Source organism: Macaca nemestrina, chromosome 12, assembly GCF_043159975.1.
Source record: "Macaca nemestrina isolate mMacNem1 chromosome 12, mMacNem.hap1, whole genome shotgun sequence".
Classification (NCBI taxonomy): domain Eukaryota; kingdom Metazoa; phylum Chordata; class Mammalia; order Primates; family Cercopithecidae; genus Macaca; species Macaca nemestrina.
Window position 1 is genome coordinate 134,018,737 of NC_092136.1, and position 22,338 is coordinate 134,041,074.

At 51.5% G+C, this 22,338-nt stretch overlaps 1 long non-coding RNA gene across 1 annotated transcript; it reads left to right on the top strand.

Moving 5' to 3' along the window:
• Positions 1–1,680: 1,680 nt before the first annotated feature.
• LOC139357387 (uncharacterized) lies at positions 1,681–4,648 on the top strand. The gene is made up of 2 exons (XR_011610375.1): positions 1,681–2,097; positions 2,249–4,648. It is a non-coding gene; the product is annotated as an uncharacterized lncRNA (long non-coding RNA).
• The last annotated feature ends 17,690 nt before the right edge of the window (positions 4,649–22,338 follow it).

Sequence of the window (22,338 nt, forward strand, 5' to 3'; positions counted from 1 at the left end):
TACCAGCACTCCTCCATTATAAACCCGTTTCAAAGTTGTGGCTTCAAGAGGTTACATTAAGAAACTCATTCAAGATCGGGTGGGCAGGCTGCTCTCTGGAAGTCCAAGATCGAGGTGCCAGGATATTCAGCGTCTGCTGAGGGCCTGTGCCTGTGTGTGTGTGTGTGTGTGTGTACACACAGTGGAATATTACTCAGCTCTGAAAAAAGAAGGGAATTATGCCATTTGTGGCAACCTGGATGAACCCTGAGGACATTATGCTGATTGGAATAAGCCAGACACAGAAAGGCAAACGCTTCGTGATTTCACTTAGGAGACGTCTGAAACAGTCAGTTCATAGAAACGGAGTAGAATAGTGGTTGTCAGAAGCCAGAGGAGGGAGAAATGGGGAGTTTCTGTTTAAAAGCTGTAACGTTTCTGTTATGCAAAATGAAAAGCTTCTGGAGGTCTCCTGTGTAACACTGGCCGGTGGTTCCGTTATTGTAGTGTGTACTTAACAGTTGTTAAGAGGACAGATCTCACACTGTGTTCCCACCACAGTGAAAATGAGGGGCGCGGCCTCTGCCATTCTTTCCCCGTGTTTGCTGGGTGCTCGCTACCTACGTGCTGAGCACTGCTGGGTGCGTCTCTGAGCTGCCTGTTGAGGAGTCAAAGGGGTTCGAAGACCCGTAATGTGTTTACATTGGGAAGGAGAGATCTGCAGTTTCACCCTCAGGTACCCTGGGGCCCTGGCCTCTGGTGCCTTCCCCCCGACTCCCTGCAGACATGGAAGCATCGGTTACATTATCCTCAAGAGCCCCAGCAGGCTGAGAACTTGGGGAGCCACCTGCACACCTGATCTTGACCAAGTTACTTGGCCATTTGAAGCCACACCTTTAAAATGGTTTAATAATGAAGTCGTGTTGGTGTGTAATGAGGTGGTTCCCATCACTAATGTCTTATCTGTTCCGGCTGCTATAGCAAAGCACCTTAGCCTGGGCGGCCTGCCGATGACAGACATGATGTAAAACAGCTCTGAAGGCTGCATGTCCAAGATCAAGGTGTCAGGAGACTTGGTGCCTGGCCAGGGCCTGTCTCCTGATGACATCTTCAAGGGTGAAAGGGGTGAGAGGTGCCACTTTTTTTTTTTTTTGGAGATGGAGTCTTGCTCTGTTACCCAGGCTGGAGTGCAGTGGCACGATCTTACTCACCGCAAGCTCTGCCTCCTGGGTTCAAGCAATTCTCCTGTCTCAGCCTCTTGAGTAGCTGGGACTACAGGTGCCTGTCACCACGCCCAGCTAATTATTTTGTATTTTAGTAGAGATGGGATTTCACCACGTTGACCAAGCTGGTCTCGAACTCCTGAGCTCAGGCAATCCACCCGCTCGGACTCCCAAAATGCTAGGATTACAGGTGTGAGTCCCTTTGCCCGGCCAGGGTGTGCTTTTCTAAGAGCATGAATCCGTCTCACGAGGACGCTGCCCCATGAGCTAATGACCTCCCAATGCGCCACCTCCTAATACCGTCCCCCTGGGGTTAGGGTTTCCACCTAGGACCTGGGGGGACACCAGCCCTCGGTCCACAGCACCCGGCAGGTACTGAGTAAACGTCGGGCGCCTATGTTTGTTACGTCTCAGAATCGGACGCGCGATGACCGGCTGCACCCAGTGTTCCTCAGAGCCCCAGCCCCGCTCCCGGGTATCCATTCCAGCTCCTCAGGCCGCCTGCTGCAGTCTCACCTTATTCTCGTTTTCTGGAAGTTTTTTTCTAATTTTAAGCCAAGCACCACTCGTTGATATTTTAAGTATTTTTCCCCCTTGCTTGCCTCCCACCACTTCCAGAAATAATGCAGAGCTGCCAACCCCCTTCCCTGCCTAGTAGCTCAGCCTTCTTTGTGCCGTTAACTCCAGCCTATCCCCAGGGCCGGTGTCAGGGACCAGCACAGCAGCGCAGGGGCCGGGTGGGAGAGAGGAGGCCTGCGGCCCCTGCCAGGTAGAGGTCTAGAGCCCCACTGCAGGCTGCCCCCACCTTTGTTTCTCAGGAGCAGCCCCAGCGCCTTCGGCCTGCGGTGGGTGACGGTCGTGTGTGCAGCAAGCCGGGGAGCCCAGGCCTGGGCTGGTGAGCTCATGCTGGGAAGGTGGACCTTCCTGGGGGCTGGGGCTTACTCCCATGCAGGAGAACCTGTGTATTCCCTGAAGCAGGGAGCCAGAGTTGAGAGAAAGAGGGGGAGGCCCGGCTCTGACGTCTAGACTGGCCTGTGCTGTTTCAGTGGCTGTGAGACAGGAGCCATGGGGAAGCTGAGGGAGCAGCACCACCGACAAGAGGAAACAGCCGAACGCTGGCTATGCACTGCTCAGGATCGGGGGCTGGAAGGCCTCCGCTGGTGTTCTGACTCTGCTGTGGCCTCTAGATGCGTCTCTCACAGGGATGCCGGGTGGGGATCCGGTGTGCCTGGTGTAAACCCTGGTGGGCCTGCCCTGTTTTCAGAGCCAGCACCGCATAGACAGTGACCTTGGCAGGCCAGTAACCTCTCTGGGCCTCCTTTTTCTGGTCTGTGTACAATAAGAAGAACAATATTCGACTGAATTTGATAGTGTGAGTGACAGGGCAGTATCCTCATAAATTTTCCCGTCCTATTCATTCCATTTGTTCGTGCATGCATTCATTCACTGGCAGCCCACACGGTGCTGGGTTTACACACTGAGGATGCAACTAGGAACAAGACAGGCGATTGCTTGCTGTTGTGAAGTTTACATTCTGGGGGACGCAACGGTAAACAAACGCGTGAGACAGGGATACTCTGCGTGTGGGTGGAGAGCCGCGGTGTTGTGTTGGAGAAACTTCTGTTTGCCACTCATGCCGTTAAACCGGACTCACCGCTGCCTCCCACGCCCCGTGCCTAGGGCCCGGACTGACGGCTCTGAGGACTCCACAGCTGATCATTCTTGGGGTCTCTTTAGCTAACGTCCTGCTGCTAGCAGGATATCTGGTGCTGGGTCAGCCCCATGCAGGGGCCTCTGGAGAGAAATTTGCCCTGAAAACCAGTAAGATGTGATTGTTCAGAGCAGGAAATTTGCTGTCAGAGCACCGCTGCATACTAACTGCGTGACCTTGGGCAAGTTCCTTATCCTTTGGAAGCCTCAGTTTTCCTATCTGCAAACTAGAGATGAGGATACCTAACTTCGCAGTGTGTGTGAAGCGCTCAGCAAGGCCTCTGACGGAAGTCAGTGCTCCACAGACGTTACTCCTGTGGCTGTACCGTTATTATTATTGGTAGAAAGTGAGCAGTTTTAATAATATGCTTTTTTTCCCCCTTAAGTTGATGTTAGGGTTCATTCATTGTATTGTACAGTCTATGAGTTTGGAGAAATTTGTAGTGATGTGTACTCACCTCAACAGTATCTTATGGAATAGTTTCACTCACCTAAAAATCCTCCATGCTCTGCCTATCCACCCCTCCCTGCCCTGGAACCCTTGGAAACCACTGAACTTGTTCTTGTCTCTGTAGCTTTTCTTTTCCAGAATGTCACAGAGTTGGAAACCTTTCTCCAGCTGCTCCAGCCAGGGCCCCTCGAGTGAGCTGTGGCCAGGCTCAGTCTCCATTCATAGCTCCATCTAGTGTCGCTGGTCTGTGGTTCCTTTCCACAAAGGCACTGATTACTTCAATTCGGGCTTCATGCTCAGGCATTTAGAGGAAGCTTCAGATGCAAAACTGTTTACAGATTCAACCTTTCTTGAGTCTGAACTCTGAATGTAAAAACTGTATTTGCATAAATCTATGAGTGCTTCAAAAGGCAGGCACAGGTTCCATTAAACACTCAGCTCCCTGGGGGGGCAGCGGATCCCTGGTGTGTCGAGCACGGGTGGCTCCTCCCCCTGGGCGTTGCCATGCTGGGGTGAGCGGGACACATCTCGGGATGAGACCAGCTGTGCTTCCTCTTCACAGTCTCCTCAGACCCGAACTGTCCCCCACACGGTAAATCACTTCTGTGGTCCGCCCGACCCCCACCACAATCTCACTCCTCATACAGTCTCCCTCACTCACTCCTGTCTACACCTGCAGCAGAAGATGCCTCGGTGCACCTCCTCACGTCTCCCCAGCCCTGCCTGCCCCCCAGTCCCACAGACCCCTGCTGTGCTCGGCTGGCACTGACCAGTCTGCTGCACTTGGCTCTGAGACACTGCTGTGTGGTCTGCCCAATGCCTCCTCCTGGCTTGCTGGGCCTCCCTGGCTGTTGCTGTGAAGCCGTGCCCATTGGTTGCATTGCTGGGGCTCCGGCCTCTCTGCCTCCTTTCAGACTTGGATGAGCTGCGGTGGCCCAAGGAGGGCCTGCCATGGGGGTCTGCCCACTCTCCGTAGGGCCAACTGGACAAACAGACCGGAGGGTATGGGACAGAAAGGAGTTACATTCCTTCCACCCTCCCCTCCCACAGACTGTGTCACAGTTTGATCTCATAGAGCACAGCCCATAGGAGGAAATCTGTGGACGTGAACAGATGAAGTCGCAGAATAACGGACCACCTTCTCCACAGCTCACCACGAAGAAGAGGCCAGGGCCGGATCCCCTGACCTTGAAGTATTTTTCATTCTTCTCTTCTCCATCTCCCATTTATTTCACACTTGTATCAGGATTGCATCTACTAAATAAAGCCCGAGTCTAAATCCTCATATCCGGCTCTACTTTTTAGGGGAACTGGGCTGCGTGAATTGTATCGGAGAGGTTCTTGTTTAGGGGAGTTGGGCTGCGTGAATTGTATCGGAGAGGTTCTTGTTTAGGGGAGTTGGGCTGCGTGAATTGTATCGGAGAGGTTCTTGAAAGCCAGCTCCCAGGGTGAGATTTTGGAACTGGATGAGCAGCTTGTGAAGGGCAATTGGAGCCATATGGATGATTGGTGTCAGAGGAGATCACCCTGGGCAGGCTGGGCCCTGGCTCAGTTTCCCCAGGAAGCAGAGAGCCCGAGACCCAGCGTTGAGTGTAAGTAGTTTTATGTTTCATGTTTGAGATGATAGCAGGAAGATGGAGTGATGAGGAAGGGAGATTAAGAAAGACCTGAAGAAAAGCCAGAGTCAATGTGTGTTACTGAGGGAACTCCCACGAGAAAAAGTGACTAAAGTTTGCCGAGACCTCTGATAATTTTTCACATACAGATTACTGGGATGGACATTTGGTCACTGAGGGACCATCTCACATTGTCTGAAATTTGTCTCCAGGGACATTAACTCCCACAGCTTCTACACCACTGGTCCTTGGGCCGGTGATCCAAGTGAGAGCTTGGTCGGCACCACACAACAGGACCTCCAGGCCCGAGTCCATAGGCTGGAAGAAGCTGAGGCACAGAAGGAGGCTGTGGTGGGGAAGGAGGGCCCTGAGGAAGAATGAGGGAGGATCTGACACACGCTGCTGGAAGTAGGGCATTTCCACCGAGAACCTGAACTTGCCTGAAGTTGTCCATCTCAGGCAGCTCTGAAACCAGAGCTGGGTCGAAGACATGCTGTGGGAGACCAGAGACCTCTGCCACAGTCTGTGCTTTCCTCATTCAGCTGGGCTGTGTCTTGGGCCATATCCCTATTAAATCACCCTCCTGGGCCTGTACAAACAAACTGGGTTGGCAGCTGATGGATAACATCACAAGCTTGCTAGGGGGATGCTCCAGACACAGGTCCTCCTCGGAGCGGTGTTCTTACTGGAGTTAATTAATGCACCGATCATCATCTCGCTGCCTCTCCGCTCGAATCTGTCTTCCTTTGGCCTGCTTTGTGATCCTTGAGCTTGGCCCTGCGGCCGTGTCTCCCCTGCCAGCGGGCGCAATGCTATGCTTTTTCAGTAGTTGACTCTGGAGGGAAGGTCCAAGGCACAGCAGAGGCTGAGCCCCCTATTCCTGATTCCTTTGTGCTCTTTTTCCTACTGCAGCATGGCTGGCATCCTGGAGTCCTGGGGCGCCTAGTGAGCTCGTCTGGTATGTCAGAGGACGACTTCCCACGGACCATCTCCGCCCTGCCAGCACCTCAGGGGACTTCTTTCCCACCTGCAGATAAAGTCGCAGGTCTGACTGTTAATGTTGGGGCTGAGTGAGCCCTTTTCCTCCTCGGCTGTCCCACTCAGTCCTAGAGGGAGGTAGAACCCCCTGCATTTGCCAAGTCTGTATTCCTCTTAGTTATTTTTCTCTTACCCTTTTAGCAGTTCACCGTGTTACTGTTACTCGTTAGTAATTCTTTACGTTAAAATTTCCCTGTTCAAAGTACAGAAAGATGGCTTCTGTCTCTTGACGGGACACGTATAATAAGACACAATCTCTGACTCCTGAGAGGCAGCTGCTTATTTGGTGAAATTTTTTTGCCAGTTCTCGTAATGAGGAAGAACCCACAGCAGTTTGCTGTTACATAGCAAGGACAGTAGCACGGTTTTCCTCTTGTGCACCGTAATAGCTCTGCTAACTTTCTCGATCTCTAATCCGAATGCAGCCCTCACGGTCCAGGGCTCATCATGCCGGTCACATATAAAACACCACAGTTACTGGACCTGGAGATTAAGAAATGTGCAAATCGTGATATGCGGGTGTGCCAGAAGTGGAAGGACAGGATCATGACAACACATGCACCTGTATGAAATTTTGAGGGTCTAAGGGACTAGGTTACGGTCCGTCTCATTTAAGAAAAACGACAAATTGCTGCTCCTCACACTTCCTTCAACAACAACAACAACAACAACAACAACAACAACAACAACAACAACAACAAAGGTGTGCAGCTCTCTCTGGGTCTTACGGTGCTCTTCTCTGCATTTGCTAGCACTTTCCTGGTGACAGCAACTTGTGCTGTGATTTGTAACACTCGCCCTCATTCTTCCAGACCTGCTCTTGCCCTGTTTCTTCTCTGGCTTCTCCACTCCTAACTCTGTGGCCCACCCTGTGATCAGGTGGGCGAGCGTGGCCTCTGGGTTAGATCTGAGCTCTCCCCAGAAGATTCTGGCTTCCTGCAGCTTTGGCTGTTGGCACCTTCGACGCCGGCACTGAAATTCTGCACTCTAGTTCCGGCTGTAGGACTTATCGTGGCAGGGCTGGAGGGCCTCTGTGAAGGACACTTCATCTGGGCTGCTTCTGGAGCTCAATGTGGGGAGCCCAGCTTCAGCTCTTGTTGGGCAGGAGGAGGCCCCAGATGGCATCCCCAGCCACCTGCATGAGTGGGAAATTTTGTGGCTAGAAATCAGAGAGCCGGTGGAGGGCCCACGTTGCAGTTCAGAGTGCACCTGACACACGAGCCACTGCAAGATGTAGAGGGGAATGAGGACTTGGAGGAAAACAGAAACTGCCTCCAGGGCTGACCAGGAGACAGCCCAGCCTACAGAATTCCCCAGTTGAGAGAGGGCACTGGGCTCCCACAGGTCACGATGCTGCCAGTCTCATCTAGAAGCTCAGAGGAAGGGTGAACTCAGAATATATCTGGTTTCAATAAAAACTACGAACATTCGGGTCAAATCACTGTTTAAGTCCTTCCAGTCTCAGCTAGGGGGATTTCATGAGCCCTCTTCTCTAGCTAAACTCTGAGGTCCAGACCTGGGGTGAACCCACCTGCAGCTCAGCTACTGGGGTCATTCCAGCCCCTGTCCCCACGGCCTCCCACGGGGAGGCTCACTGTTCCCCTGAGCTCTGAGAAGAGCTCTTCTGTGGGACAGCACCTTCTCCCTGGTTGAGTGTGGATTGTGGTCCACCCCAGCAGTGACAGAAGGGTGTGTACCCCAGCAGTGACAGAAGGGTGTGTATCCCAGCGGTGACAGAAGGGTGTGTGTCCCAGCGGTGACAGAAGGGTGTGTACCCCAGCAGTGACAGAAGGGTGTGTGCCCCAGCAGTGACAGAAGGGTGTGTATCCCAGCGGTGACAGAAGGGTGTGTGTCCCAGCGGTGACAGAAGGGTGTGTACCCCAGCAGTGACAGAAGGGTGTGTGCCCCAGCAGTGACAGAAGGGTGTGTATCCCAGCGGTGACAGAAGGGTGTGTACCCCAGCGGTGACAGAAGGGTGTGTATCCCAGTGGTGACAGAAGGGTGTGTGCCCCAGCAGTGACAGAAGGGTGGGTCACATGAGAGGAACCAAGGGCAGAGAGCAACATTTGGAAAAGTCCACGTGGAGACACCAGTGTGCCTGGCAGGGTAAAGGTGGGCCCTGGAGAAGGCTGCGGCTCCCTAGGGAGAGCACTGGGTGGTGCAGGAGTCGAGGGAGCAAAAACCAACCCACCCGTGACTCACAGGGCCCTGGAAGCAGAACGATGCTATTTCCTGACTAGCGCCCCAATCCAGACACCTGGGCTGTGTTGGAGAGGACAGAGCTGCCATCCTGACCTGCTCTGGGCGGCGTGGCTGTGACAAGAGACGGGTCAGCTCTTGGCGGATGGCTCAAGCTCTGAAGCCAGGTAGCCGTCACCTTGTCACTACCTGTGTGACTTTCAGCAGGAGCCACCCTCTGTAAGCCTTAGATTCCCAATCTGTGAAATGTTTCACAGGACTATTGGTGAGGGATGAATGATGTAGAATGTATTGAAGATTTAGCCAGGTGCCTGGCACAGAGCGAGTGCTTGGTGAGTGTGAACCATTATTTCAGTTCAAGGGAAAGGCAGGTCAGAGGTCCTGGAGAGAAAGTGCCTGCACCCCAGGTGTCTAAGCTGGCCCTTCCCTCTCCTCCTCCTTATGGGGACAGAGTGCTGAGGTTGGAGCAGCCTGGAGTGAGATCCATGCAGCCTGGGACCCACCTGTGCCACTGCCAGCCATCACATGCCTCCCTATTGCCTTTCACTTGTGCGGTGGGCACTGAGCAGGGGCCTCTGACACACAGGGACAGGAGGCTCCGGGCAGCAGGGGCACAGGCACTCCCAGGAGGGTCACAAGGACAGGCAGGAAGGAGGGGAATTCCAGAAAGCTCCCGAGGGCGATGCTGACCCTGGGGTCCCTGTCTGGAAGGGGAGAAGAAGGTAGCAGCGGGTACCAAGATGGGGTAGCCTCGGGGGCCAAGCGTGGCACTAGCTGGACCATTATACATCAGGGCATGGCCCCTGTGCTCTGAGGCAATTTGCAGAAGCCCCAGGCCTCTGTGCAGCCCCCGAGAGAAATGTTTCCCCAGTGCCCACGGGCCGCTGTTGGGACATAGTTCATGAGGCTGACCTCATGACAACATCTGACACAACAGGAATGTAGTGGTGTCTGAAACACAACCCTGCAAACCAGCCACAAACTAGGCTCTCATCCGGACGATTTGAACAACCTGGTTACATGGAAGTTTAATTTCTTCCTGGCTAAATCTAGAATGTGGGAAATTCTGCAGAAATAAATGACCTAGTTTCTTGAACAGAATAAACTGTGTGGGAAGAGGGGAATGCAGGTGTGGCAGGTGTAAAGAAAGCAGCCGTGTGTGTAGGCCCTGGATGAAACCTGATTGAAACACAGTGACGGTAAGAAGTTCCCTCTCCCCGCTTTTTTGAAAACGTCAAGAAATGTGAGCATAAGCCAAGTATTAGTTTAATTGTTAGAAATCTTGTTAGATATAATTGTAGAATTGCAGTTATGGGCTAAATATGTTTATTTATTAAAAATACACGAAGAAGTACCTTTAGGTAAAATTGTAATGCCTGGGATTTGCTAGAAAATCTCTGAGGAGAGATCTGAGGGTGGGGAGATGAAAGAAGTCAGGCATGAGTGATGCTCGGGAGCTGGGGGGAGGGTACAGAGGCTGACGTGGAATGTTCTTCACTCTTCTTTCTACTTTCATGTAATGTGGATGTTTCTCTAATGACATAAGTATAAAAGTAAACAAAAGCTCCCACTAACCTAACTGTGTCCGGGTTTCCAAGGTTCCCCGTTTCAGCTCAGCTGCCTGCGTTCTGGGGAGGGCTCCTCCCCAGCTGAGGGATCAGAGGGGATTGGCTCCCCTCACATGCACAGGGCATGCTTTCCACAGCAGTACCTGCTGCCCTGGCACTCAGGCCTCTGCCTTACACCCTCTCTGCCATGCCAGACACGCAGGGCCAGTGACCTAACCCCTCTGCACCTTGGAGCCTCCCTGTTGAACTGGGCATGGGGGTATCAAGCCCCTACGTTTGCGTCCGCTGCATAAGAAGCATTTCAAAAGCACTGCTCGGCCCCTCTCCCAGGCTGTGTTCTCTCCGGGTCTATCTAAACCTCCCGGCACTCCGTGAGCCTGTCAGGGGTGCTGACGGCCCCAGTGAGGCAGACCTGATTGGCGTGAGGAAGACAGCTCCAAGCCCAGTCGCCTCTCCCTTCCTGTGCCTATCTGTGAATTAGAGCTTCAAGCAGCGCCATATAAACTCGAGAGCTCCTGGCTATGCAACATTGATATCTTGGCCTCGAAGGGGGAAATCTGAGCCAACTTAATATCTTCCTTGAAGAATCTGCTAATTTTGATGCCAGGAGCACTTCACCAGCTGTCGATAGCTCCAGCGAGAAATGAACCAGAAGAGACACGTTTGACCTGCTGCGGATTCAGACCCAGCCACACGCGTGGGACCCGGGAGACAGGCACGCGGGCGGGCATGTTGTCAGCAGAGGCTGGCTTCAGACTGAGGCTGAACAAACACAGGAGCCCAGACCAGGTGGCCTTGGCCCTTGTAGGCGATGGTGAGAATACTGATTTATATTAAGAGGAGTGAAAGATTTGGAGAGTAAACAATTCTGATTTTCACCATCAAATGACAAGAACTGAACTTCTGCGTTTAAGTGGTTATAATTAGGTCATTGCAAAATTAACAAAATGAATAAGTTTGTATCTGGGAGACTTCTGAAGACAGCAGTGTCCAGCTGGGTAACAGAATGGGTTGTGCCCACACAGCCCGGCCACTCTGTTGGGGGAGCAGCTCTCTTTGGGACGCCTAGGAAGAGGATGCAGGCCCTCCCCATCAGCCCAGCAGCTTATGGCTCAGTGGGTTTAGATACGGGTAGTAAGCTCCTCACCCTCTTGCCCAGTGTCTACCAAGGGTTGTTTTGTTCCTGATGTCCAGAGGTCTAGTTGGTCGTGACAGGTGGAGAAGTCCAGTTTCTCCACTGGGGCCTGAGGCAGAATTGTTGCGGCACCTTCTTGTTTCCCCTGTTCCCTCCCCCATCCCAGGCAGGTCCTGGCTAGAGGCGTCCTTGGCCAGCCGGCTGTTGGGATGGGGTTTTGCCCAACTCCTGGCCACAGGGGGACTTTCTCCTTGTCTGCAGCCCAAGCCAATAGTCTCTTCCTCTGTCCTTAAGGGATTTGGGGAATAGCTGGTCCTCTCCCACCCTCGAATGGATCAAATGTTATTGATCTCATGTGTCACCATCCAGGGTAGGTTTCTGTGACCCGCTTCCAACTCCAGGCAGACGCTGCTCCTCGTCTCCCAGACCCCACAGGCGGTTTCCTCTGTGTGCACTCTCAGAGGCTGTGGTGGTGGGTGTGTGTGAAGAGTCTGCACCCCTTCTGTGTCAGCCTCGTCACCAATTAAGTAAAGCTTGGCATCCTCAGAGGAAAGATTTTATTATAAATTCCTAACATATTTAGAAATATCAGCATCATCATTATAATGCATTATTCAGTTAGTTAAATGTGCTTTAAAAAAACACCATAAAATATATCTTCATTGAATAGGCATCTGTTGTTTCTTGCAAATGATTAGCTGTCACTGAATCATCAATTTTTTATTTTATTGTGTGTCTAAGGCTATTTGTTCTAATTAAGGCCCACGTGTGGTGCCAAGCAGGCTGGCCTGACTCTGGAAGGGGCTTCAGTCCTGCTTTGTCTAACAATCCTGAATGTGCTGGACTGGCAACTGCAGGAGTGACAGGAGTCAGGATTGTGGGACAGGCATGAGGGGGTGTGTGAGCTCAACCCCACCCCGACAGGAGGGTTTCTGCCCACCAGGACCCAGAGCCCTGTGTGCCTGAGTCCCACCCTCCCCTCCCCACCTGTTCTGCCTCTGACACCCAAGAAAGGAGGCTGCAGAGACAGCCCTGGCAGCTCCTGTTCTGCTCTGCCAGGCAGGCCACCCAGGGGACAGTGGCAAGCCCTGCGGTGGGCACCCTGGGTTCTGGGTCAGGTGGGAGCTGGGACTGCAGGGAGCAAGGGCCAGGACGGAAGCAGTTCCTGGGACTGACATTCTTCCCCGGAGATTCAGGCTCCCTCTGGGCCTCCTCTCCTGGGCTCCAGGTGCAGACACGGAGGGGTGGTGCTGGGGAGATGGAGGTGGGGAGAACAATGAAGTTTCATTAAGAGGTCGCTATGTAATGAGAGGGATTTATAGATAACAAGGCAAAGAAAATTAAGAGTGAACATGATGATGAGCTGAGACAAGAGGCTCCATGGTTTTCCCTCTGGCCACGTCACGTCTACCCAGCATGAAAGATGGGAAGAAAAAGCAGAAATGGAGTCATCCCTTCCACAGGGTGAGCTACAGCCGGCACTTCTCATGGGGGGTTGATGTTGGCTTCATACTATAGACTCACGCTTTCCCTCTCCCTAAGCATCCCCCACCCACCCTCCCAGCACAGGTCCCTCCAGTGAGACATCCACCGTCTCCCCCTCCAATAGCCACTTCCTTTTCGCACTCACAGATCGTAATGTTGTTGAGCTGTGTGTGTGCGTGCGTACACGTGTGTGTGAAGAGAGCAGAGACAGAGAATACACTTTATCTACGGTAGGATCCCTGCTCTCAGGGATGCGGTGCTCCAAGGCACAGGATCCTGCCTGGTGCACCCCTATGTGAGGAGAGTGACCCCCATCCAGCAGTTTTGAGGATGAAGCGGAGGAATGAGTGCAGTGATGACTCAGGCCGCCAGCCTGTGATTTCCATGTCCCGTTCACGCTTGGTGCTGGGGGAGGTCTTGCAGGATGAGTGTTAGCATGGCTCCCCACCTCCTAGCTGTTCGTCTGCGGGAGTAGCTGTGAGCATGAGCACTTCAAGGCATTTCTGTTCTGCCCCAGTTAGGGACATGAGGCAAACACAGGCCTTGGGATTTTCCCAGGATTGATATAATCCAGAAGTGTTGGAAAGTTAAGTTTTCCATGGGCTTAAGGAACAATGAGAGATGGAGAAGGGAAAGAGAATCAACGCGAACATTCATGTTCCTCGTGGTCCTGGCTGGCAGCAGGTCACGTGGCTCGGGTGTGGCAGCGTGCCCCTCATGTTTCCCTCCCCTCTCCTAATCCCATCACTCCTGCCTCCTAGGAACACATACCCAGTGACGTGCGCACGTAGTATTTTTGCTTGTAATTTAACTTTTTATGCTGAGAGAATTGTAGATTCACATGCAGTTGAGAAAAATAATAGAGAGATCCTTGTTCCCTTTACTCAGTCTCCTCCCATGGTAACACATAGTAAAACTGCAGAGAATATCACAACCAAGAGATTGACTTTGATACAGTGAAGACGCAGCCATTCCACTGTCTCAGGAACACCTGCTTTCGCCAGTTTCCCCCCATTGCCTCCTCCCCGTCTCCTGGCAACCACGAATCCGTTCTCCGTTATATAATTTTACCATGTCAAGAACGTATATACCTGAAGTCAAACAGCATGTCACCTGTTGGGACTGGTGTGCAGCCTCATCTCTGAAGGCCCATCCACTTTGTGGTGTGTGTTGGTAGCTTGTCCGTTGTCATAGCTGAGTGTACTCTCCTATCAGATGGAAGGGGCACAGTTCGTGTAACTATTCACCTGTGGAAGGACGTCTGAGCTGGTTCCACTTTTTGACTATTACGGATAAAGTTGCGTTGTCTGTGTAGACATAATTTTTTTGTTTTCTTATAAAAATGCCCAGGACTGCAATTTCTGGATCGTATGGTGCTTGGATGCTCTGTTTATTGAGACACTGCCAAACTGATTCCCAGAGGGGCTGTATCAGTTTGCATTCTCCCCAGCTGAGACTTCCAAACTACCAGTGATCCAGCTTCTGAGCAGCTCTGCTGGCATTTCCTGTAGTCACTAGTTTTTGTTTTAGGCATTCCGACAGGTGTGCAGCAACGTCTTCCTGCGGTTTTAGTTTGCTTTTTCCTAATGACTGATGATGCTGAAAATGTTTCCATTTGCTTATTTACCATTTGTGTATTATCTTAGTTAAATGTCTCTTCATGTCTTTGGCTCATTTTCTAATTGGATTGATTGTTGTTTTGAGTTTTGAGAGGAGCTTTTTGCAGGGAAAAGTTGTTAAATTTTCCTGCTATGGATTTGCTTTCGGGGTCAAGTCTAAGAACTTTTTGCTTAGCCCTCAGTCCCAAAGATTTTCTCCTGTGTTGTTGTTAGTATTTTACAAATGGGTTTATAGCTTCTATTCTAAACTAAGTTAGTGATCCATTTGGAAGTTAATTTTTGTATAAAGTGTGAGGTTTAGATCACTGTTATTTTTCCCCGATGGATGTTCAATTGCCCCAGCACTGTTTGTTGATGAGATTCTCCCTCTTCCATGAAATTGCTTTGCACCTTGGTCAAAATCAATCAGGTATATTTGTGGGGTCTTTCTCTGGATTCTTTTTCTGTTCCATGAATCTATGTGTCTATCCCTCCACCAACACTACACAATCTTGCTTACTGTGGCAATATAATATGTCTTGAAATTGGGTAGAGTGATTTCTTCTACTTTCTTTTTATTTTTCAAAATTGTTTTAGCTTCGCTAGTTCTTTTTGCTTCCTATATAAATTTTAAAACGATTCAGTCTGTATTTATAGAAAAGCTTGCTGGGATTTTGATAGGAATTGCCTTAAACCTACATATCAATTTAAGGAGATTGACATGTTTAATATGTTGAGTGTTCTAACCCACAAATATGGTATGTCTTTCCATTTATTTAGATCTTCTATTATCCCTTTTATTAGGATTGTGTAGGATTTAGCATACAAGTCCTATACATGTTTTGTCAGATCTATATTTTTCATTTCACATTGTTTTGAATTATTACAATGCATTCTAAATTGTGGTGTCTGCTATGTGCGAAATTGTGATCTCCCTCGGATTGGTATCTGGAAACCCGAACTCCCAGCGTGATGGTGCTCAGGGATGGGCCTTTGGTAGGTGATGAGGTTTAGATGAGGTCATGAGGGTGAGGCCTTCACGGTAGGATTAGTGCCCTTATGAGAGGAGACCCCGGAGGCTCTCAGCGCCGTGCTAGAGCAGGGAGGAAAGTGCTGTCTAGAAGCCAGGGACTGGCTCGCCAAGTAAGGTGAGCTGTTTCCACCTCGTCTACATTTTGGAAGAGATTGTGAAGACCAGGACACAGACAGCACAGGAGGACTGAGCCTCTTTAGACAAGACCCACCCTACTCCAGCCAAACACCCCAGAAAACCCACGGCTCCCCCCAGACCAGCAGAGGTTGAGTGGAAAACCTTGATTTCTGCTGTTGCAGTGCGGTGATGAAGCACCAGACTCGAGGGTTGTGGGAGAGGAGATGCGGGACGGAGCAGACACCACGATCACTGTCGGGCAACCGCGCTGATGGAGAGCACATCGGAGGCCAGCACTTCCACTTCTGCCTGGCAGCGACCAGGCCCTCCTTCTGCTCCGCACTGCGTGGCACCGGAGGAGGCCTCACCCAGTGTGTGTGCATGTGTGTGTGTGCAGCCATCTCACCCAGTGTGTGTGCGTGTGTGTCTGTGAAGCTACCCCACCCAGTGTGTGTGCGTGTGTGTGTGCAGCTACCCCACCCAGTGTGTGTGCATGTGTGTGTGTGCAGCTACCCCACCCAGTGTGTGTGCGTGTGTGTGCAGCTACCCACCCAGTGTGTGTGCGTGTGTGTGTGTGCAGCTACCCCACCCAGTGTGTGTGCATGTGTGTGTGCAGCCATCTCACCCAGTGTGTGTGCGTGTGTGTGTGCAGCTACCCCACTCAGTGTGTGTGCATGTGTGTGTGTGCAGCTACCCCACCCAGTGTGTGTGCATGTGTGTGTGTGCAGCTATCTAACCCAGTGTGTGCATGTGTGTGTGCAGCTACCCCACCCAGGGCCAACTTCCTCCCACAAATATAGGTTATTTGTAACTCCCTCTTTGTTTTTTTTTGGAGACTGAGTCTCACTCTGTCTCCCTGGCAGTGGTGCAGTGCTGCTAGCTCAGCTCACCGCCTCCCAGGTTGAAGCGATTCCCCTGCCTCAGCCTACTGAGTAGCTGGGATTACAGGCACCCGCTGTCATGCCCGGCTACTTTTTGTGTTTTTAGTAGAGACTGGATTTCACCATGTTGGCCAGCCTTGTCTTGAACTCCTGACCCTCAGGTGATCTGCCTGCCTCAGCTTTCCAAATTTCTGGGATTACAGGTGTGAGCTACCTTGCCCAGCCAGTTATTTGTATCTCTCTAAAACATGATAACCCTTGGTCAAATCTCTTGCAGAGTCATTACTGACACCTCTCATCTGCCCTATACTGTTTGGCATTGAGGGCAGGAACACCATAGACCTGTGCCTGTCCTCAGGGAAGTTTTATTGTAATAGAGGAGAAAGATGAAAAGAAACGTGTGTTGAGAAATTGTGGTGCCTGCCTTGAAGAAAGCAGCAGGGGGCTGTAAGAGAGGATCCCAGCCCACCCAGTGTGTCACCAAGCACCACTGTGATGTGGGCAGGTGCAGGAATAGGACCCCTCTGAGCGTGGATTCTGGTTGTGTGTTCCCAGGGCCTCTCTGGCTGCCTTGTGGGGATATCCTGCAGGGTCCAGGCTGGAGGCAGGGAGGCCACTGAGGTGAGGCTGAGATCCACAGAGCTTGGCCAGGAAATTATGAGGGGAGGGTGTGCACTTTCTCATCTCCACACTCTTCCCACCTCCGGTCTTGGATCCTAGGCTTTGAGTGGAGGATGGGACCCCCCTGTGGTCCTCCATTGTGAGACCGAAGGACTGGAAGTAGGAGCTGAGCTCAGGGCCTTGAATTCACAGAGAGGGACAGTGCAGGGTGGAGAAGAATGCCTGGGATATTGGCCAGTGGGTTAGCTTGTCTTCATTCCAGATTGCTCTGCAGTGAAGAAAAAAAAAAGGCAGGATCCTAACATCTGCTTTCTTCAATAGGTTTTTTGTAGAGCAAATGATATAAATGCAAAGTGCTTCAGACATTTTAAGAGCAGTATAAATCTAAATGTAAATGTAAATCCAAGTTTGTATGCTTATTTTAGTCCTCTCCATCTTCCAGCTTTGATAAGATTGGAAACTTTCTTCTTAGATATTTCTGAAGCAAAGGAAAGCATTTCCCCCTTAAAATCTGATTTTTTTAAATTTGGGAGAATAATTTTAGACGTACAGAAAAGTTGCAAAGACAGTGCGGAGATGCCCGCATGCACTTTACCCAATTTCCCCTGATGTGACTATTTTGTGAACCTTAGTACATTTGTCAAAACGAAGAGATTCACGCTGGTACACTGCTACACGCTACACTCAAGACATTATTTGGGCCTCATCAGTTTTTCCCTTGGTGTCTCTTTCTGGTTTACAGGTTTAATCTAGGCCTGCACTGCCTGTACAGCCTGTTCTTTCAAAGCGACAGGTGGGGCTGGGAGAGGTGGGGCTGCGGAGGGCTGTAGGGCCAGGCGGAAGCCCATGCCCAGCTCCTGTTTTCAGGCTGCACTGGGGAGGAAACTTAAGGGAAAAAAAACCCTCAAGTTCTAATTTCAGTAAGATATATTCAGGTTAAATAATTTTAAAATGCATCTAAATAAGGGCTGACCAAGGCTTTGGGGAGATGATCAAGGCAGCTCGTGAAGAAGTGTCTCCCTTGGAGAACATCCATAGGAGACAGAAAGGAATTTCCTTAGAGACTGGAGGACGACAGATGGCCACCTGCTGCCCACATCTGGACTGTGGATTCCAAAAGCCGTGGGAGCAGGTGAAGAGGATACACAGAGTAATTTGGTGGACCGCAAAGCTTCCTCCAAGCGTTTTCTGTGAGGGAGGCTGCGTGCTGTCTGTTTGACATGGTTGGACATCTGTCTCCTCCAAGTCTCATGTTGAAATGTGATTCCCAGTGTTGGAGGTGGGGCCTGGTGGGGGTGATTGGATGGTGGGGGTGGATCTCTCATGAATGGCTTAGTGTCATCCCCCTGGTGATGTGAGTTCTTGCCCCAAATCTGGTTGTTTAGGAGAGTGGAGCACTGCCCGCTACTCTCTCTGGCTCCCTTTCTTGAGATGCACCTGCTCCTGCTCTGCCTTCTGCCGTGAGCGGAAGCTTCCTGAGGCCTCACCAGAAGCAGATGCTGCTCTCTTTTCTATACAGCCTGCAGAACCATGAGCCAATTAAACCTCTTTTCTTTATAAATTACCCAAGCTCAAGTATACCTTTGTAGTAATGCAAATGGACTAATGCACTGTTGGGAAGAAATCCGGTTGAAACTGGGTTTTGCACAAATAGATCTCTGACCTCTTGTTCTTTTGGGACTGGGGAGGGCCAGCCTGCTCACTTGGGGACCTCCTCCTGACAGGCTAGGTCTCACCACAGCGGGGACTTCCAGCCCAAACCTGTATTAATCCTCTCCCCCCGTTGAATATTTCTTTCATGGGAGCTGAGCTGCAGGATTAGAGCTCGTGATAAACCATTCCGAAGTGTTTGATGGAAACATGAGCTCTCTGGCAGATTCCCTGCAGGCTTAGGAACCAAGGATCCTCCTCCCAATTGTTGTGTGTTTACACCTCAGATCCCTGGGTCACAAGACCGAAGGGGGTCCCAGCGAAGGGATGCGAGGCTTCCTGAGGTGGTTTCCTTACTATAAGACCCTGCACCAGGCTGGACTCTTTCGTTTCTTTGCCACACCACAGTGTCGGGAGAGGAGCTGAAGGTCACACCTTCAAACAGGTGGGAGGGTCAAAGTCAAACCTATTTGGGAAGACAATGTGCTCACAGAAACACCATCCGACTTTGAGGTCGAGGCTGGAGGCTGGAAGAAGGTGCCACGAATGACAGATTCCGGCTCCAGTGTCAAGGACAGAAGCTGCAGATTCCACTGTGGAGGCCGCAGCTTTTTCATAAGAAAAGTGCAATTTACTGATGATCAAATAGTTCATTTAAGAGATTCCAGCGAAGAGTGGAAGATGAATTGAAGGAGATATTAGAGATGACATTCATGAATTGAACAGAGAGAAGTTACCCAGATGATCCCTGAGATATCTTATAAACCCCAGATTCTAGGACTATATGACTTTTATCTGAAATGACATGAGCTGAAGTAGGCGATTCACACTTTAGGTGTTTCAGGTTCAACTCTGCTTCAGATAATACCGGGTATGAATAACAAAAAATCTGTATTATTAAACAGCTCCAGGTGTCACCCAGTTCATCCCTCAGTTCCCAGGAAACAACAGACGTGTAACTAATGGACCCATCTTGCTAGGGACATTTCATTGTCCTCCTGGTCCCATCCAGGGGTCCCATCCGTTCTCTGCTCTGCAGTGGAATCACTTATGAGCTTTTTAAAAATACAGACACTTTTTCTCACCCCCAGAGCTACTGGGTCAGAATCTCTCAGGATGGGGTCAAGGATGTCATTTTGTAAAATCCCTACAGGAGATCCCAATGCACCACGACTGGGAACCATCCCTGTCATCTGGATCCTTCCTGCTGCAGGGCCACGCTGTGACTCCCCAAGGCCGCAGCCGTAATTTTCTGCAGGTGGCCCTGTGTCTGCCTTCTGCAGCCGCTCCCCTCAAATGCCGTAGAGCTAGCAAATAAAGGCCAACGGCCTGGCACCCAAAAGGGATTTAGTGGAACAAGAGGTGCTAAGTGGGGCTAAATGTGTGTCTGAGACAAAGGGGGCACAGCACCGCAGTGAGGTAAGGACAGGGACAGGCCAGGGTCTGGGTCTGCCTTGGGCCTGTGCCTGGTTTGACTGGACATTCATCTGGAGAAAATGCAGGCACCACCTCAAAGCAGGCTGCATGGAACTGCACTCTGCAAACCTGGCTCACGTGACGCTATGTTATTTTTTAAATAGATGGACAAGTGTGACCCCTGTTTCGAGAAGGAAACTCCTTCCCGAGTTCAGAGACCATGGCCCAGGAGGGCCTGTGTTCTGTCTGTGGAGTTCGGCGGTGGCTAGAGGCAAAGGTTAATTTTTTGGTTAAAATCTCATGGAGCAGCATGGCAGTTTTCACTCATGAAAATGGAAAGAGCTATAAGGGTTAATTAAAGAAGCTGAGAAAACAGCCTGATACGTTAATTCTGTTGAGTTCTGGCCACAATTAGAGGCTTCATTGAAAAGGCTGGAGACAAACTGCTTATGAAGCTTACCTGGGTGTCAGGTTATTAAAATATAAATTCTAGATGTGTTCTCAGAGGCTTCTGACTCTAAGAAGGGATCGTGTGTGAATTACGCACTTTACTGGAACAGGGAGACTAAATTCTGATTTTAAGAGTTTGTAAGATGAGAAATTGTCTTCCTCAACCTAGGATTTTGTGTTTCCAGTTTGTGGTGTCTCACTTTCCTCCAAATCTTTGTAGAAATGCTCTTCAGTGTGTTATCAATAGTCACGGTGCAAAGGCTGTGCTTTGCACTGTTAGGTTCTATTTCTGCACCTGAAACTGTTCCTGGTCACCTGCTGGCCTCCTTGCAGGCTGCGGGCTTGTCACCCGTGAGGTCATTCAAGCCCTGGGTACTGCTTCCCCATCCCCAGCACAGTGGGGGACCGCAGGCTCCAGCATCCTGGTTTTCAGTGCCCAACCCCACGGGCAGGGCCACACTGGGATGGCCTCCCTGCACACCATGATGAGGCCACATCCCAGGGACTGTGCCTGCACAACCCCCACAGCTGCGGGCATGTGCAAGGGGGCTGGGACCTTGCAGTGGCTGGCAGAAAGCAAGGAGGACCTGAGCCCACTCAGGAGACAGGTCATTGACTGAGAAGAGAGTTCCGAGGAGGCGGCTTTAGATCCTGGGGATCAAGGTGTCTGGAAAGAGAGATCTGGGAACAGAGGTTTTGGTAAAATCTCCCAAGACAGGTCTCTGCATTCCAGAGAGTAAAAGCTGCAGCCCTGGGCAGCTTCTTCTGGCCGCCCACCCTCAGGTCAGAGGCCAGGGCAGGTGTTGTAGCAGGGAGGTGGGCACAGGGTGGTCCTTGGCAGGCGGCTGGATCTAGGTCCAAAAGAGCCCTGGCGGGATGGGGAGGATGAGGGCAGCAGGGGCAGCAGGGGCTCTCACCGGAGCAGAGGGCTGGTCTCCGCATCCTTCAGGCCTCCTCCTTGGCAGGCGGAGCTCAGTCTTTGGGGCCACACAGGGAAAGGGTTGGAGGAAGGAGCGGCTCCCGGTGCCAGGTCTGTGCACCCGAAGGACGAGGGTGCGGTGCTCTCTGAGAGCTGGCTGAGCGGTGCCAAGCGCCACAGGCCCGGCTCTGTGGTTGGGAGCTGACTGGGGCTGGGCAGGGCAGCTCGGCTTCCCATGTTTAGGGGTGCTATGAGCGGCAGTGACAGCCGGGGCTAGAGAAGTCCGGGGAAGTCCGGGGACAGTGGCTGCTCTGGGGCACCGGGAAGGTGGTGGCTGGTCATCCCGGGCTACAGAATGCAGTTGAGTTTCCTGAAGAGAGATGGCAGGAAGCCAGGGCTGGAGATAAGCCCCTGATACCAGGGTACCTGGGAGTGTTTGGGTCTGCCAGCCGGGAACCGCAGGAGCAGCGGCCGGGTACTGCCTGTATCCTGTTCAGTGCTGCTGGGGTGCGTGGCCCTGGTCTGGGTGTGAGGGTCAGATGGTGACCCCTCTTTCTCTCCATGGGCACTCACAGGAACTCCAGGAAACCGGAATCAACGTCTCCTCCCCGCCATCACAGCCGCTTCCACCTTCGCCGCCACCTCCTCCTACCTAAGCCCAGAGAGGCCACAAGTGTAAGAGGGAAAAACCAGCATTATTGATGCCTACTATGCAGCAGGCATTGTACAAACCAGTTACCTTCTTTAACCTCCACCAAAGCCATCCTACCACTTTACAGAGGAGACAGCTGTGGCTGGTGCCTCGCCCGCCGTCACACAGCCGGCGAAGAGCCTCTCCGGAGCCCAGGCTCACGTCCTCACCTTCTCGGCGACCTCTCCTCTTTGCACTGCCACGTGACCGATGACCAACAGTGCCAAGAACGAGGACAGGGAGAGATGCCCAGGTCCAACCATCCTTCCAATCCTCTGTTCTCTATCCCCCCACCCAATCGGACGTGCTTACGTAGAGATCCCATCTTGCCCTGGAGAGGAACATGATAATCTTAACACCTACTTTTGAGGAGTATCCACTATGTGCCAGACACATTTGAGATGCTGGAACGCATTACCTCATTGTGGCATCACAGCGATTCTTTAACTAGGAGCCATTACCTTCCCCTTATAACAGAGGAATGCGGGCCTCACCGAGCTGGGTGTCTTAGGTGGTATGAGGCATCTGCTAAGTGACCAAGGCAAGAATTTAACCCAG